This window comes from Phascolarctos cinereus, unplaced genomic scaffold (assembly GCF_003287225.1).
Source record: "Phascolarctos cinereus isolate Bilbo 61053 unplaced genomic scaffold, phaCin_HiC Scaffold_726;HRSCAF=1367, whole genome shotgun sequence".
Classification (NCBI taxonomy): Eukaryota; Metazoa; Chordata; class Mammalia; order Diprotodontia; family Phascolarctidae; genus Phascolarctos; species Phascolarctos cinereus.
The window spans coordinates 285,177,763-285,196,570 of NW_027556098.1; the positions used below are offsets into that span (position 1 = coordinate 285,177,763).

The 18,808-nt window shown below is 40.9% G+C and overlaps 1 long non-coding RNA gene across 2 annotated transcripts in view; it reads left to right on the forward strand.

The window, feature by feature from the left end:
- The first annotated feature begins 267 nt into the window (after positions 1–267).
- Positions 268–18,808, forward strand: part of LOC110218113 (uncharacterized) — a 40,747-nt gene continuing 22,206 nt past the window's right edge. For both annotated transcript variants that reach the window (XR_013482852.1, XR_013482853.1), the window contains exon 1: positions 268–394. This is a non-coding gene — a long non-coding RNA (uncharacterized LOC110218113). The remainder of the gene's footprint in view (positions 395–18,808) is intronic.

Genomic DNA, 18,808 nt, shown 5'->3' on the forward strand with positions numbered 1-18,808 from the left:
CACGTACCGAATAACTTTGGCCAAGTCACTTAACTTCTCAGGGGTCTAGGCAATTCTCCAAATCTATAAGTTGCAGAGAATTTGTAGACCTCATTCGTAAAGGGAGCTCCCTATACCAATGAAATTACAAGTCCAGTCCCTGCCCTGCTATTTTCTATCAAAGAATGAGTTTAATGTGAGGAGGGAATACCGCATACAGAAATATGCAAATGAGGCCACATATTATAGAAGGAGAAGTGATTTCTGGACTAAATGATTTAAGAGTTTTGAGGAGGAAGAGGCTGCTTTTAGCTGTGGAGATGTCTGAGACAGCTTCATGGAGAAAGTAGCACCTGAGCTGACCCTCCTAGGGAAAGATGCCAAGATGTAGAAATGAAGAGAAGGTGCACTCCAGGTAAGAAAGAGAGCCTACGGGAATGGAGGAAGGGGAAGGAGCACAGGACAACATGGGAAACATCAGCTCCTAGTTCAGTTTGGGTAAAATGTAGCACATGGGAAGTGGCATGGGGGAAATCATCCTGTAACGGTGGGTTAGTCAGTCCTGGAAGGGTTTCAGTGTTAGACAAAGGAGTTCATATTTTGATCCCATGGTAATGAGGTAGGGAGGAGCTACTCAAGCATGAGCAGAGGAATGAAGTGATCAGACTTGTGCATTCAGAATACTATTTTGGCAGCTCTATTGTAGAGGGGTGAGACTTGCAAAGGCGTGCTGGAGCCAGAACCAGTTCATTCTGGCTAGAGAGAGCTGATTGTTAAATTTTCAGTGTGAGCATTTATATCTCAAAAATTGAAAAACACGACAGGACAAACAAATCATGGCTTGATTTATTTGTTTTTGTCAAATATCTAGACTTAAGAAAGTGTTAGAGGAAATATAGATTATTTAACATAGAATTTAAAATACTTAATGTAGGTTAAGTTTAAAAAGTACATAATGGGTACATCGTGGAGGCAGGGAGTGGCAGGGCAAAACTGATTGTTAAGCATTTACCAGCATGCCCTTGGGTGAAAATAAAAGCAAGGAAACCAGCTAGAAGTCTATGTCACAGTGGTTCAGATGAGAAGCGATGAGGGCTTGAACTAAGGTGGTGACAGTATGAGTGGAGAAGAGATATTGTGGAAGTCACACCATTCAGATTTGGTGACTGATCAGATGGAGAACAGGAAGGAAGGAGAACGAGAGGAAAGAGACAAAGATGACTGAGTTTTAAGCAAGGGTGATGGAAGAATGGTAGTGCCATGAAAGGGAAAGCAGAAGTTGGGCTGGGGGAGTTTTATAGGAAAGACTAAGTTCAGACATGTTGAATATGAGAGGCTTGCAGGACATCTAGGTGAAGACGGATAGTAGGTTGACAAATGAAGGCTTGGATGTCAGGGGAAAGATAGGAACTAGATGGTAGATAATAGGAGTCATCTGCATAGGAATGGAACTGTGAACAGATAAGAACTGAGAAGAAATGTTCAAAGAGAAGAGGCCTAGGATAGCACTTTGAAGGGTGGCCACACTTGGGGAGGAAGAATGTATACTGAAGGGAGGATATCAAGAAGAAGTAGTCAGAAAAAGGAGAACCAAGATGCAGCAGTGTGAGAAAAGCCGAGCAGTGGCAGGGGGTGGGGGTGAGGTGTAAGGGAGGGGGATGAGAAGGGGGTCAGTTAGTGTCAGGAGATGCCAAAACTTCAAAGAAGGGAAAGGCTGAGAAAAGGTCATCAGATTTAGCAAATAAGAATTATTTGAAGTTTCAGGGAAGTTTCAGTACAGTGGTGAGGTTGGAAGCTAGCTTGCAAGATGTTAAGGAGTGAAAGGTTGGTAAGGATGTGGAAATAGCACAGATCGGTCTTTCTATGAGTTTATCGGTGAAATGGAAGACAGAGAGGAGACAATAGTTTGAATCTATGGCAGGGTCAAAGGAAGGTTATTTTAGGAATAGAGAAGACTCAAGAATGTAGGCAACAATGAATGAACCATTAGATGGGGAGAAACTGAAGAAGACAGTGGAGGGAGAATGAGAGAGAGAGAGAGAGAGAGAGAGAGAGAGAGAGAGAGAGAGAGAGAGAGAGAGAGAGAGAGAGAGAATGATCTAAATTGCAAAAGCCCACAAGCAATAGGAGAGAATAGCACCAAAGATACAAATAGAAGGATTAGTCTTGACCAACTCTTCCACAGAGAAAGAAGTAAAGGAAAAGAGGATATGTAAAGACATAGAGAGGTTTTTAGATATAGAAGAGAAGAGGTAAATGAGCTCATGATGGGTGACTCAATCCTCTTCGTAAGTAGACAAAGTTATTTGCTGACAGGTAGAACTGAAAGCCTGAGGGGAGAAAAAAAGAGTCACTGTTAGGAGGCAGCTAGGTGGTTCAGTGGATAGAGTGCTAGGCCTGGAGTCAGGAAGACCTGAGTTCAAATCTGGCATCAGATACTCACTAGCTGCATGACCCTGGGCAAGTCACTTAACCTCTGTTTGCATTAATCCACTGGAGAAGGAAATGACAAACCACTCCAGCATCTTTGCCAAGAAAGCCCCAAATAGGGTCATGAAGAGTCAGACATAACAACAGCAACCAGGGGAGAGGAATTTTTAAGACAAGTGGATATTCCTGAGCACAGGGATTAGAGGAACAGGAGGTAGGAATTTGTTAGACATTGAGCAGGAAAGGTATATGGAGAAGCTGGTAGAGTCAGTAGGTCTGCAGGTTCTAATTAGAACAGAATGTCTGTATGAAGGGGCCTCTGCTGCTGATATCCCCCACATAGAGCACACACTCTTGATTGTAGCAGGAGAGACAAGAGCTGAGGCTTATAGTATACAGGAGGAGATGAAGGAGCCCTCTGTCAAAGGAATGGAAATTCAGTAGAAGGTCTAAGTCAAATAAATTCTGTAGGCTCACAGACACAGAGACTAGGACAATCTGAAACTGATTAATTTAAAACACTGTAGAGAAATGAGTCACCAGGCCCAACTATATTATATCTCAGGTTTCTGAAAGAATTGGTAGCTGTGATTGCCAACCTACAGTCCAAGATCTTTAAAAAATGATAGAGGGTAGAAAAAGTGCTGCAGTATTAGAGATAAGAAACTTGCTGTCCCCAGGGTAATAGGAGAGGATAGATTTTTCAAGTTATAGATTTGTGAATTTAACTTCAATTTCTAGAAAATTTTTGAATTATTAATTAAATTAATGGGTTTTTATTAGTATGAGCCAGAATGAGTTCATCAGGAATAGGTTATGTCAGACTAATAGTCAGTCAATAAATATTTATTAAGAACCTACTTTGTGCCAGGCACAAAGGGTTAAGTGCTAGGGAAACAAAGAAAAGCAAAAGATAGCTCCTGCCCTCAAGGAGCTCACAGTCTAATGGGGAACACAACATGCAAACAACAATGTACAAATAAACCACAGACAGGATAAATTGAGGATAATCAATAGAGGGAAGGTGTTGGCTTTAAGAAGAATCAAGAGAGACTTCCTATAAAGGATAGGATTTTAGTTGGGACTGGAAAGAAGCGAGGGAAGCCAGAAGATAGAAATGAGGCGCTAACACCATTTCCTTTAGCAGCAGGTTTACTTATCTGACAGATTGTTATAGATGTACTCTACCTAGAGTTTTTTTGCAGTTTAGGTGAAGTCTCTAACAATAGCATTTTGGACAAGATGAAGAGTTACGCAGGCTTGAGGATAGATGACATAATGAGATAAATTAAGGATTAGTTGAATGGATGGACCCCAATGGAATTTCTTTAGTCATTCAATGTCAGTTGGGAATAGAGGTTTTGGGAAAGCCCAAAGTCTCTGTCCTTGGCTCTATGCTACTTATCATTTTGATCAATGACCTGAAGACGTAAATGGCATACTTATCGAATTTGCAAATGATGTAATGCTCATAGGCAAAGCAAATACCTCTAGACAATCAACAAAATAATAAATCAAGTCCTGATTTGGAGTAGTTGCTGATTTCCAAGGTGTAACTGCTCACACTCAAAATTTAACAATCTCAGCCCAATGAGCTGGCTCCAACAAACTTCCCCAAAATGAAGGTCGTTAAGCAGAGATTGAATAACTTGTATTGTGGTGTAGTTAGAAGGGTCTTCTGACAGTTAGGGCATAGGTTGGACTAGATGATCTCTGAAGTACCCCTACCCCTGAAATTATGTAATTAAAAAAATGCCAAGGGCTACAAAAAGATCAAGGAAGGTCAAGGAAGATGAGGCTTAAGAAAGACCCATTGGATGTGGCAGATAATAAGAGGTCCTTGATGACCTTTGAGAGAGCAGTTTCAGGAGAGTGGTAGGGACAGAAATCAGGCTTTTAGGAGCTTGAGAAGTGCGTGGGTGGTTAGGAAGTGAAGGCAGTGAGAATACTCTACTCCTAAAAGTTTAGCAATGAAGGGGAGGAGAGATATAGGACAATAGCTTGGGGGGTATTTCATTTAATTATCACAACCCTGTGAAGTAGGTAGAATGGTAATTATGATCTTCATTTTATAGATGAGGAAACTGAACTCATAGAGGTTAAATGATTGGCCTAAGGTCATCCAGACAATAATTGGCATTTTTCGTATGAATACGTGTCTTCTAGTGTTGGGTTCATAGATTTCATTTCTCACTATTGTGATAGGCAAGACCCAGCGATTCCATATAAATTTTCAAGTTGTTCATTGTATGTTATCATTTGAAATACAAATGGGGGTATCAATCTGCAGGATCCCCAAACTGGATGGCTCATTGCATCATTCAGACATTGAGCAATATGCGTTGCAGAAATGGTCCTTTCCTCCATCCTATCACAGCTGTTTATAGTCAGGATTAGTAAAATGTGAGAAATAAAGGAAAGAGGGCAAAAGGGCAAGTCATATTTTTTTCAAAATATGGAGGTAAGGGAGAAATAGACCAAGTAGGTGGAGAATGGCATTTCTCAAAAGCAGAAGATAGTGAGGCAGTGAGCCAAAGAAGACCAGAGTGGCAGAAGTGGATGGGATAGCAGTGAACAATTGAATCTATCCGCCTTATTTGTCTTTTGGGTCCATTCCTTTCCCTTCCTCCAATTCAACAGTTCAATTCAATAAACATTAATTAAGAGCAGGGTGTGAGACATTTTTGCATAATGCCAAAAGTAGTTCAGTGGATAAAGAGTGGAATCAGGAAGACCTGAGTTCAAATTCTGCCTCAGACACTTACTAATTGTGTGATCTTGCACAGTCATTTAACCTCTATTTGCCTCAGTTTTCTTCATCTGTAGACTAATGATGGCATCTACCTCTCCAGGTTGTAGTAAAGATCACATAAAGTGCTTTGCAAGCCTTAAAGTGCTATATAAATGCTATCTATTATTACTAGTTATTAAGTCCCTGGCCTCCAGGAGTTTACATTCTAGGAAAGGAGAGCATATAATGGTGCACAGGTAAATAAATACAAAGTATACACAAAGGAATTTCAGTGGAGAGTGCTATTAATTGAGAGGTTCAGGAAAGGCCTCCTGTGGGAGGTGACCCCTGAGCAGGCCTTTGAAGGTTAGGCAGGCATCCTACAAGACAGAGGTGAGGAAGGAGTGTGTTCCAGACACAGGAGACCATTTCTGCATTATAAGGGTACAGTTAGCAGGCCAGTTGGCCTGGAATGGAGAGAGTATAATGGGGAGTGATATAAAATTTGACTGCAAAGGTAGATGACAGCCAGACTGTAGAGGGCTTTAAATATGACAAGTGAATTTGATGAGAGGTGACATGAGTTAAGGCTTCCTACTACCATCTTCACCTTCGTTTCATCTCAAGGCAACCCATCCCATTTTTGGACCACTCTAATTAGTACAAAATCTCTCTCTCTGTAACTTCTACCTATAGCCTGTTCTGCCTTAGTCTTCTCTTGTCCAGTCTAAATCCATTCTTCAATTAATTGTTATAAGGCATTACCTTGAGGTCTGTCATCATTCTGATTGCCTTCCTGTGGACAACTACTAATGCCCTCCACTCCAAAATTATCTTCTATTACTATGCATGTATGTATATAGTAATGCAAGATAATATACTACAAAATAATATACTTCACTCCCAGTTCCTATGTTTTTAAGATCTGTTGAGATGTCAGAAAGGGGATAAACTAGGGGCACTGCAGTTGTGCCATGGGCATGAAAACATTTATGAGAGAAGGGACTCTATAGGAAAGGAGGGAGCTTGAGAACGACAGTCCTGTTGGCCATGAAGATGGAGACGGTGAATGGGATCTGGGGCAATATACGTGCTAATAATCAAGATATAACACGCTTCACCAAAAAGGGAACAAAAAATGGTTCCTGAGCTTCTGTGAAATAAAGAAACCTGAAAACCAAGGAACATAGAACAAATGACAGAAAAATAGCAGTACTTGAGACTTCTTATAATTTTAGCTGAGGAGAGCTGAGGATAGAGGATGGTGAGTCATGCTCTTCAGAAGCCATCAGTCACTCTGGTGTAATTTGAGTTTCTTTTAAGGCCTGGCTTGGACACAGGAGATAGGGGAGTTCAAAGCCCTCTGCTGGTTGCTGAGCACTTAGTGGTATTAGTGCTGCAGACTTTGCTAAAGGCAATCAGACCGCCCCCAGACAGAGAACATCACGCCTTAGCGCATCTTCCTTTTGTCAGACTGAACAACCAGCCCGAAGGATTTATATCATCAGGTATTCAAAATTAAGGTAGGGGAAAGGGGAGGAGATAGGAAGAATAGAGAGCCAGGTTCATGTCTTTTGGTGACAAATCAGAGTTTATTAGCTAAGAAATCATCCATTTTCCTTTATTCAGTACAACAAATACCTCTTACATATCTGCTGTGAATAAAACATTGTTCTAGTTGCTAGGAAGATAGGGATAGGAGAGAACCTGTGATTTCATTGACATGGGAAATCCTGGGTAAGAAAACTGTCTCTACCAATGCAAATTGGCAATTATAGACTTAGAGAGATGCCTAGAGCCCGGAGGGGTCAAGTGACTTGTCACACAGGGTCACATAGCCAATGTGTGTCAGGCATGGAACATGAACCCAAGTCTTGCAGGGTCCAAGGCAAACTCTCTATCCACTACACCAAGCTGCCTTTCTGCTGGGGGAGAAATTCAGTTAAATAAGGCACAGTTCCTGCCCTTGTAGAGCTCAGAGTCTTGTTTGGGGGGGAATATGACAAACGTGTAATATAGTCTAGTCTAGTATATAGTATAATAAGTATAGTATAAAAGAATATAAAATCACAGACTCTTGGATTTGGAAGGGACCTCAAACAGTATCCAAGAAGTCTTCTGTAAAACATACCGAACAAGTGGGCATCTAGCCTTCCCATGAAGATTAGGGAGAAGGGGTACCTATTTCCTTGCAAGGCAACCCTTTCCATTTTGGACCACTCTAATTGGAACAAAATCTTCCTCTCTACAACTTCTACCTATATCCCTTATTTTGGCTCTTTGGAACCAAATGGAACATAAATAGTCCTCCAGATACCTGAGGACATCTATCATGTTTCCTCTTTACCTTCTCTTGTTCAATCTAAGTCCATTCTTCAATAAATTGTTGTAGGTCATTATCTCAAGGTCTTTCATCATTCTGGCTGCCTTCCTGTGGATAATCACTAATGTCCTCCCCTCCAAAATTATCTTCCATTACTATGCATATATGTATATGGTAATACAAGATAATGTACTACATATATAATGTACTTATTGTATATGTTGCTTCCCCTAAACAACTGTGAGCTCCTTGAAATCAGAGACTGTTTCATTTTTGTCTTTGTATAAACATTAGCTAGCACAGTGCCTGGAACAGAATTGTTGTTCATCCTTCATTTCAAAGAGACCAATGACATCATGGATAATGTTTTGACTTATGAGAAAATTGGATTTAAGTGAGGCAGGGTTGCACAGTTATCAGCCTCACTCTCTTCCTGAGTCATCAAAGTCCAGTAGCAAAATGAAAGTAACATGGCCTTTGCATCTTCCATGCCTGACCAAGTTCTAAACACTCCGCAGCATCTGTGTCAGCCACTTTGACGACCATTGGAACAAATTGTGCTTATCCTCTCATTCTGTGAGGTGGGGTGTGTGTGTGAGGGGGGGGGGGGTCTTCATATGCTTGGGCTAGACATCTCCTTATCTCACCAATGGGTCTGAGGCCTGTTGATTGCCCTCAATCTGGTTTAGCCCTTCTGCCAAGACAGTTTTACTGGGGTGTAGCTGCTACACATGTTACAGCATCTACATGTTACACAAAGTAGACGCTTAATAAATACTTTTTAATTAATTGATAGAGCGACACTCTCCAGCTTTTCAATATCATCTGACCTGTTATTTAGCCAGACTTCCCTCGACTTTTAAATGTAAAAAAACTCCGTGGCTGGTTTTCTTTAACTCATGAGAAATGGACAAAAATAGGGCATCGTGTAATACTAACAGCTGTATTCAGGCTGAATGAAACATCTGGGAGCATTAGCATTTTACCTTTACTATATAATTTCTCACTCCTTTGTTATACTTGTGCTAATCTTGACACTTAGTGCAGGCATAACTTGCCTTATGAATTGATGTGTTTCTGAAGATTTCTATATGAATTATAGTTTTAATAATGTATCACCATATCCTCCTACTGATTGAAATCATCATTTCACAGATACCTATTGCTGTGGGGTGTCAACATGACATGTTGATGTTCTGAAAGAGTCCAGAGAATATGATCTAGGCAAGAGGGGAAAGACTGACTAATATATACAAGAGTCAAGCAAAGCGAACCTCACCACCACAACAGGTGCAAAAGATTTAGTGAACAGCAGCAACAATGATGTTAAAAACAGACCATTTCCTCTGTATTTTCAATGCCAAGAGCTTTCTCCCTGATCTTGTTCCATTACTTTTCTCTGGCTTTGGCCCTTTGAGCCCTAAAGGGGTGTGTTGGTAACCCGGAGCAACCCTAAAATGCCTACGTGGGGATTCAAGGTGACTTCCGGGCTAACCTAAAAAGCAAATTTGTTCTGCAAAGGGAAGTACTAGGATCATGGCTTATACACACACAGATTTCATTTGGACATAAGAGAAAGTTTTCTAAGTGTTAAGAACTATCTAAAAGTAGAATGAGCTTATTTGGGAGGTAGTGAGTTTTCTACCACTGAGGATCTTTAAGAGACTGGATACCTTATAAACATCACTGATCTTCTAAAGGGTATGTCCATATTTCTCATATGCATTTTATATTGAGCACTGTATGTTATCCTTAGCACTTGTGTTTTTAACAAGCCACAACAAAATGGACAAAACTTTTCTCATCATAATTTTCCATCAGGAAGTCACTAAATGTCAATACCGATCAACACAGTTTTCCCATAAACTGACCTTGACCTCCAGGAATCTAACAGGACTAGATGAGCTTTGCTAAAGTCAGTCCAGATAAATTCTTTTCTGTGAAGCCAGGCAACAGTGCCACATGACTGCCTAAAAAGCTAATCCACTGTGGCTTACATGGGAATAGCCATAGTGTCCAGGGATAAGGAAGAGATAGTCTTCCTGTGCCCTACCCTGCTTAGAACACATCTGGAGTTGCGTGTCCATTTATGGGCATCCTTTTTTTAAGAAGGACATCATTAAACTGGAGAGTGTCCAGAGGAGAGCCAGCAGATTGGTGAAGAGTCTCCAGTTCAGACCATAAGAGGGTCAGTGAAAGAAATTAGTGGTATTTAGCCTGAAGGACAGACTTGGGGCACATCAAAGCCATCTTCAAAGTATTTGAAGAGTTGTCACTTGGAAGAGTAATTAAACTGGTTCTGTTGGTCTTTGAGGGCAGAACTGATATTAATGGGTGGAAGTTGCTTAAGGGCAAATTTCAGCCTGTAGTAAAGAAAAGCTTTCTAATAATTGGAGCCATCTGAAAGTGAAATGGGTATTTGAAAGTGGTAGTGGATTTCCCCCTCAGTGTGGGCTTTCAGGAAAGTCTGAGTGACTGGTTGTTGCTTATCTCCTTCAGCGAATTCTTGTTCAGGTACCGGTTGGGTGAGAATTGGGCCTTCCTACTCTGAAAGTCTATAAGTATCAGTCTAGCTACTATTAAATACTGAAGTGGCATGGGGCATAGTAAAGAATTGAGTCTGCTTTGCCCCTCACTGATTTACTTTGTGTCTCTGGACAAGTTTCTCTATCTTTGCATGCATCAGTTCTTCCCCTTGGTGAATTTAGGTTAAATTTAACCTAAAAATTAATTAAATTAATTAAAATTAACTAGGATTTTGTGGATGAAAGTGTTATGCCCACCAGTCTAATGAAGAAGGGCAGCAGTGTAGATAACCTTGGGTTCCAGTCCCAGTTCTATGCCCTGTGGCTATAAGATTCCCCAGCAATGTACTTTTTCTCTCCAAGCCTCAGCTTCCTCACCTATGAAACCAAGGTGATACTTGTACTACCTGTCTCACAGTACTGTCATAAGGAATTCATTTTTTTAAACCTTTAAAAAGTGCTAAAGAAATCTAAGACAACGATAATACAAATCCCAAATACTAGATTATTCAAAACTTATTTGTATTTGCATGTACAAAAAATTCCTTTCCTAATTTTATTTTGTTGAGGATGATGTTGAAATTTGCATTCCTCAAAGATACACCATCCTGCCAGCCAAAGGAAAAGGAGATCCAGAACTCTCAGGGAGCAGGGGGAAGCCTGCAGGGAATTAAAATTTGCTCCTGATGAAGCCATTTGCACATAGTGGGCATACAGTCTATGTTTGCTGGGTGGGATTGATAACTCACAGGCAGATAGCCAAAAGCTAATAATGAGGAGAAGGAAGAACCAAGAGCAAATGGAGACCAGCAGAAATCAGAATCCGGACTTTTATTCATAGGCTGGGCGCTGTGGACACTGAGTTTTGCTGCCTCCCTTGCCAAAAGCCTCTGCATGCTCCAGTGCCCTTGTCCCTAAATAAGCCTCTCCTGTAGCATCTCATTTTTAATAAAAGGTCCTGAAATACTTCATGTAACAAAAGTGGGGGGATAGCTAGGTGGCGCAGTGGATAGAGGCACCGGCCCTGAAGTCAGGAGGACCTGAGCTCAAATCTGGCCTCAGACCAAACACTTGGCACTTACTAACTGTGTGACCCTGGGCAAGTCACTTAACCCCAATTGCCTAAAAAAAAAAGTGGGATGAGGCTTTGGCATGGTGGAGGATCATGCCTATAAGATGGCACTTTCTGGGCATTTGGGGGCAGGCAAAGCTGTTGAGGTTTTCACACCTAGGATGCCAAGTCCAGCCATGTCCAACCATCTATCTGCTGCCTGTCTCAGTCAGGAGAGACATGAGCAGCTCAGGGCCAAGCACATAGATCATTCATGGAGGACTTGAAGTTACTACTGCTGAAAACAAGCCCCTTGTGATCTAGCCTGGATATCCCATCTTGGGTGGAAGTGGAAAACATGCTTAGCATCAAAGAGATCCTACAGATGAGAAAACTGAGGCAAACAGGGTTAAGTGACTTGCCCAGGGTCACACAGCTAGTTGAATTGTTTCAGTAGTGTCTGACTCTCCATGACTCCATTTGGGGTTTTCTTAGCAAAGAAACTAGACTGGTTTGCCATTTCTTTCTCTAACTCATTTTACAAATGAGGAAATTGAGGCAAACAGGGTTAAGTGACTTGCCCAGGATCACACAGCTAGTAAATCTCTGAGGCCAGATTTGAACTCAGGAAGATGAGTCTTCCTGACTTTAGGCCTAGCATTCTATCCCCTACACTTCTTAAGGTGAAGCTATCACTGATTAGTAGACGTACGAAATCACCAGAGGAGCAGCCTATAGAAATGGAGAACAGGTGGTAAGATTTATGGGGTAGAATTTTTAGGGATGGTGCTGTCAAAGACTGGTACAATCATACCATGAACAGTATGGTATAGTGCTAAAAATGCAGGACCAAGTGTCAGGAGACTCAGATCCAGATCCTGGCTCTGACACTTTCAAACTGTATGACCTCGGGCATGACCTTCATGTCTATGAGACTAAGTTCTCTTATCTGTTTAATGGTCAATAATCTCTGAACTATCTACCTCACAGATTTGTTAAGAGAATATGGTTCTTTAAATTTTAAAACTCTGTAGAAACATGAGTCAGTATTGACATCAGTTGGAGTCAAAAAAGAGAAGATGGAGAGGAAGATCAAATTTATCCCAATAAGAAATCACCAAAGCTATCTCACCAGCCCCTGGGTAAATGCTAAAAATGCACTCTGCCTCAGGTTTGAAGTGTGGAAAAAATGGAGAGGAAGAGAGACTTATTGCTAGAGGCAGCTCAGAAGCGACTGAGTTTAACTCCCATATTTTACAGATAAGGAAATTGAGGCCTAGGGAAATGAAGTGACCTGCCTAAGGTCACCCAGCAACAGAGGGAGGAGTTTAATCCTGGTTCTTTGGCTCTATTATCAATGCTCTTTCCACCGAACCACACTGAGTTATGGTGGGGAGGGGCCTTAGAGATCATCTAATACAACCTTTATAATTTTACAGATAAAAGAAAAATAAGGACAAGTTAAATGACTCCTCTAAGGTAACACAATTAGTAAGTATCAGAGATACTACAGAGATCAAACCCAGGTCCTCCAACTCCAAGTCTCAGCTAAAATCCCACCTTCTACAGGAAGCCTTTTCTGACCCCTCCGTTAAGAATTTACGATTTTTCTCTCTGTCTCTGTGATTTGTTTGTACATACTTATTCAAACGTTGTCTCCCCTGTCAGTTTGCCAAAGCCTAAAGAACAGGGACTCTCTTTTTCCTTTCTTTGTAATCCCCAGCTCGGTGGGTGCAGTAGATGGAGTGTGGGCCTGGAATCAGGAAGACCTGAGTTCAAATTTGACCCCAGATACTTACTAGCTGTGTGACCTTGGGCAAGTCACTTAACCCTGTTTGCCTCAGTTTCCTCATCTGTAAAATGAGCTGGAGAAGGCAGTGGTAAACTGCTATAGTATCTAGAGTTGGACATGACTGAACAAGTAATCCCCAGAGGCCTGGCACAGAGTAAGTGCCTAATAAATATTTATAGACTGACTGACTTTCGATTTTGCCATACTGGTTCTATGCAAGTAGCAATAGGTAAGAGCAGGTATTTAAAGGATGGTTTCTGACTCTTCCTTCCCTTTACCCCTGGCTATCCTTCACTGCACAGGAAGATAACAGAGAAACAAATTGGCCCCTAAGCAATGGAATGAAATAAACCCTCCAGAAAAGTCCTGATACTGTTCCCTATACCCTTCAAGGCCTTCACTGTGATAGTTCGATCATGGAGATGCAGAAGAAACCCTGGTTAGTAATTCACATGAATCAGGATTCTACTGGACTTTTCTACTGAACCATTCCCAAGAGCTTTTTTCATTTGGATGATGACAATTATTTTCCCTTTTTTCTTCTAATGGGGTGACTGGTCTTTTCTTAAAACTATAAACCACCAGTTTCATGCCTTCTCAAAGGACACAGGGTTATCAAACTACTGCCTGGTAGAATGGAAAGAAAATGAGATTGGCTATCAGAAAGCCCAAGTTTAAATCCTAACTTCGGTATACAAGTAGCTAGATGACCTTGGGTGAGTTATTTGGCCTGAGTTTCCTCAATGAAGGGGTTCTATTCATTGTGTTCTAAGAGCCCTTCCAGCCCTAACATTGCTATAATATGACCCTGTCCAGTTTGGAGGAGAATGGTGTCAGAAGCTAATGATGATATGATATATATATACATTATATATGATAATAATATATTCATGCACTTTCTGTTATAATTCTGTAGCCACAGAATAAGAACTGGGTTAGCTTTGAGCTGCCAAGAGAGGAGTTATTTTTGTTGCCCTGTTAGATGGCTATAGTAGCCAAAGGAGCCTTTAAAAAAAAAAAAGTATCTCCTATAATTATGTGCTGAGAGCCTGCTTTGGGCAGGGCACTCAGCTAGATGCCATGGAGGATACGTTGATATAGAAGACATGGTCACTGGCCCAAAGGAGCTTAAAATCCCTTTGGGAAGCCAAGAAATGCCCATATGAAAAATAAACTAACAATGCCAGACAGCATATGATACATGAGAAATGAAAAGATAATAATTACTATGGAAGTTCAGAGAAGAGAGAGCATATTGTAGGTTAAGGTAGCCAAGGCAGCCTTCATGGAAGAAGAGGGATTTGAACTGGGTCTTGAACAATAGATAGGATCAGGACGGGGAAAATGTCATGATTTAGTAGAAAGAGCTCTGGACTTGGAGCCAGGGACCTTATTCTGAACCCCTCATCTATCACTTATTAAATGTGTGCCTGTGGGCAAATCAGAGAGGCAGACCTCTCTGAGCCTTAGTTTTCTCCTCTATAAAATGGGTCTGATATCTTTGGTACTGCCCAGCTCACAGGGTTGTTCTGGGGGAAGAGCTTTGTAACCCTTACAATGCTATAGATTTCTGAGTTATGACAGTTATAAGAAAGTCTCATTGTGGTCTAATTCTCAATGAAGACTCAGCAGGGGAAATCCATTTTCTTTAGCTTGGTATACAATGACAACAATGACAAAAAGGTTTCTCATAAGATATCCACGTATGTATCCTTCTTGAGGGTTTTTATTGCTCAAGGGCCAAAGCACTTTTGGTATTCAGCAAACAGGGACACAGGAGAACAGCTTTTCAAAGGGAGAGAATTCTGAAGGTGAAGCCTTTGAGAGGCTTCATAACTGGTGGGGGTATGGAAGGGGGCTCCATTCCTAAGGGAAGAGGGGCTTCCTGGGGGCTGGAATAGCTATAGATTTCTCCTGAGAAGAAAAAGGTGATAAACAATTACCCTCTCTCCCTCTCTCTTTTTTTTCTGCCCTCCCCATGGATAATTGAGCTGTTACCCCGAGTACTGAGGAAAGTACAGTCTTTATTTTTCAGAATTCATTTAGGCCTGTGAATGATTTCCCAAGTGAAGTCTCCGGCTGCATTTTCTGAGTCATCTCTGATTGCTTTGAAAATGGTTCTGATGTCAAAGACCAGGCATTGTAGTAGGTGGGGAGCTAGAGACAGCCTGGGAATGGCCGTTTACCTTCTTAATTAGCAGCATGGAAAAACAGTAACCTCGGAGAGATTTAAGAAAGAAGAAACATTTAGTCCAAGGGAAAAGTCAGACCTAATCCCTCCTCCTATTACTGAACCCTAATTCTTTCCCCACTGTGATCTGCATTCCCTGTCCTCATCTTTCCTCCATCCTGTCCCACTTGGTCCCATCCAATCCAAATCCACTGGGCTATCTCTGCCTTCTGATTCAACAGGGCCATTTGAGATGCAGTCACTTAAAAGTTAGAATTGCTTCTACAGGGAAAAAAAAAAACAATTTCCAAAATTACCTAGGAGCTATGACTAAGAGGTTTTGCACAGTAGGGTTTCAGTGGTGTTTTTATTTTTTCTTATTTTGACTAAAAGGGAAAAAAAACAAATCTAAAATTAGCCCTTGGTGGTTTTTCTTTTTTTCTTTTCTTTTTAATTTAGGGCTTTGTGAACATGAGATTTTTTTTTTTTGCAAGAAGCAATATTACAATTCCTTGACATTTTCATTGCTGGTTCTTGACATATTTAGTAGGGCTTTAAAGGTCTTCTTAGCAAGAAGGAAAAAGAAATGACCATTCCCAAAGCACCATATGTTTTCAATTGCTATCTCAGATACTGGAAGCCAGGCCTGGGCTTACATCTTGCAGCCCAGGATCATTTCTTGGGGAAAGGTGGGTCTCCTTTACTAAAATGCTTATTAGGACCTCAGGATGAACTCAATTCAATTTAACTTAATTCAGCTTGACAAACATTTATTAAGCATCTACTGCATATACATACACTGCAATTAACAAACGATAAACAAATATTTCTGCTGAGCCCCTTATATAAAAGGTTAGGTACAGAAGAGAACACAAGGAAATATGAAACCAGGTGGGTGCAGGCCTGCTTTTCAGTTGCCCACAATCTAGCTGCAAGAATATGCACATAAAAAGAGAGCTAACAATATGTGGTGGTAAATGAGGAATGTAAGCAATAAGCCCTGCAGTACTTCAAAGGAAGAAAAGCTCCTTGTGGGCTGAGGTGACCCGGGAGAACTCTAGGGAGGGGCTAAGAAGGGAAGGGAAGAGAAGAGAAGAAGCATTTATTAAGCACCTACCAAATGCCAGACCCTGTGCTAAGCACTTTACAAATACTATCTCATTTGCTCCTCACTTGATCCTTGAAAAATGAATGAAGTAGAGAGAGAAATTCTAGATGAAAGCAATGTCTTGTGTAAAGGCATGGGAGTAGGAATTTTCATGCCACCTCTGGAAGATCGTGAGTAGACTAGTCCAGCTGAAGTGGAAGGGAGTGAGGGAGTTAGGGAGAGGAGCAATGGTTAGCAGGATGTAAGGATGGAAACATATATTGGATTTAGATCTTAGATGGCCGTGAAAATTCAAACTTGATATTGTAGGCAATGGGTAGCCATTAAAAGTTTTTGAATGGAGGCAGCTAGGTGGTGCAGTGGATAGAGCACTAGCCCTGGATTCAGGAGGACCTGAGTTCAAATCTGGCCTCAGACACATAGCACTTATTAGCTGTGTGACTCTGGGCAAGTCACTTAACCCCATTGCTTGCCAAATATTAAAAAAAAAAAGTATTTGAATAGGGGAATGCATGATCAAGTGTTTAAGGAGGGCAGACTGAAAAGAAAGGGATTGGAGAAGGTGAGATCAATTAAGAGGAGTAACATTTGCATGGAGTAGATGAGGAAGGTAACCACCAGAATCTTAAGAAAGAGATGGGTGGAAGAGATATCATGAAAGAAGACTTAATGGGGCCTTGGTAATTGATTGGATGTGAGGGGCCAGGGTAAGAAAGGCTAGACAAAGGGACAGCTAAGTGATGCAGAGAATAGAGCACTAGCCCTGGAGTCAGGAGGACCCGAGTTCAAATTCGACCTCAGACACTTGGCACTTCCTAGCTGAGTGTGTGACCCTGGACAAATCACTTACCAAAAAAAAAAAAAAACAAACTACGGAAAATGCTATGTCTGAGGACTGGGGCAAGGCAGGAGGGTAAGAAATCCCTCTTTTCTAAAAAAACTCACTTTATTCCTTTGGTCTTCCCTGGTTGATAGAAGCTTGAGAAATAGCTTAGGGGGACTTGTCCATTTCCATGCAGTAGGGCATCTCATCCACCAACCCCAAATGCTACCTTGCCACTAAGCCCTATTTGACAATGCAGGCAGGATGTTGGACTGTGGGGTGCAAATAAATCTGTTGCATGCAAAATAATATGATGAATTTTAATGGACTTCATTCCTGGAAGGTTGGGGAGGAACTTTTATGTTGGGAAGGACAGTGGAACTCCTTCTGTAGGAGTTTAGGATGGGGGCTAAGGGGGCAAGGTAAAAGATTAAAACAGTTATTGGTTTGGGGTAATTCAGAGCCTTCCCTAACAAAGGACTAAGTAACTTCTTGAGGTCTCTTTCAGTCTATAATGGATGTTCTGGGAGGCCTCTCATGAAACTCTCTGTTTGATGTGAAAGGAGAGGGATCATTTCTAAAGATGACAGATTAGTCTTGGTTCCAGTCTTCTTCCTTCTTGGAAGCACCTTTCTCTGGGAGGGAGCCAATCAATGTCTGTTATAATGTGGGCTTCTTTGACATAAATTCCATTTTCTTCCAGAATCTGACTCCTTCTATAGAGCGGACCCCTGAGAACCTCCTCTGAGATGATTGTTTTTGCCTCCCTTTTTCATGAGGTGGTATATTTAAGTCAGGGACACTTTGATAATTCGTAATGATGCTTCTAGAAGGGAGAGAGGGGGAGCTGCTGGCTTATTTACAAAACCCACAGCTTTTATACAGAATAAAAAAACATCTTTTCCTAAATTGCAAGCACAGCCCCAAGGACCAGACTGTCAGAAAACAGAAAAGTAATTAAATCAACAAGGAAGCAGTAAAGAGAAGATGTTTGGAAGAGTGAATCAATATTAGTTCTTTTTCCACTCACCTTTCACGTTCAAAACACAAAACAAAACAAAACAAAAACCTCTGAAAATAAACAGAATAAATAGAAATTCTGAAAAATCAAAGAAGAGGTAAACAAAATTGAGAACAAAAGTTGAATTAAGAAACAAAAGGAGGAGCTGGTCTTTTGAAAAGACTAATAAACTAGAAAAATTCTTAGCTAATTTGAAACAAACAAACAAACAAAAGGAAAACAAAGATGCTATGGACCAAAGGTGTCAAATACACTTCCCTCTGGCTGCATGTAGCCCATAATACTCCTGAATGTAGCCTGAACCACATTAAAATGTAATTAGGAAATATGTAACAAAGCAAATGAAAATAAAATAAAACATAGCTAAAGTTAATATGTGGGTCAGGATGCGGCCACAGGGATCCTTATGTACAATTTAATGGCCCCCATTTTTATTTGAGTTTGACATCACTGCATTCAAATTCTATAAATATTTCAAAGCCCAGCTTTCTCAAAGGAGAGGTATCCTAATTCTTTCCTAAAACTAATCCTTCTATACTGTGCCCTTGTTCCCATCCCTTCCTGCCTTCTCCAAGACTTCGCTCCAATGGTAACCACTTCTTTCTCATATGTCTTCAATCTCTTCTTCTATATTTCTGCCTATTTGTCTACAGATAAGTCTTACTTGGTTAGGCAATCAACAATGAGCAGAGGAAGGAAATGTATGCCAGACACTGTGCTAAGGATTGAGGATACAGAGAAAGGAAAAAATATGGTCCTTTTCCTCAAGGAGCTCATCTCCTAATGGGGGAAATAACATGCAAATAACATATAAAGTCTATACAGAGTAAATGAAAGACGATCTCAGAGAGAAGA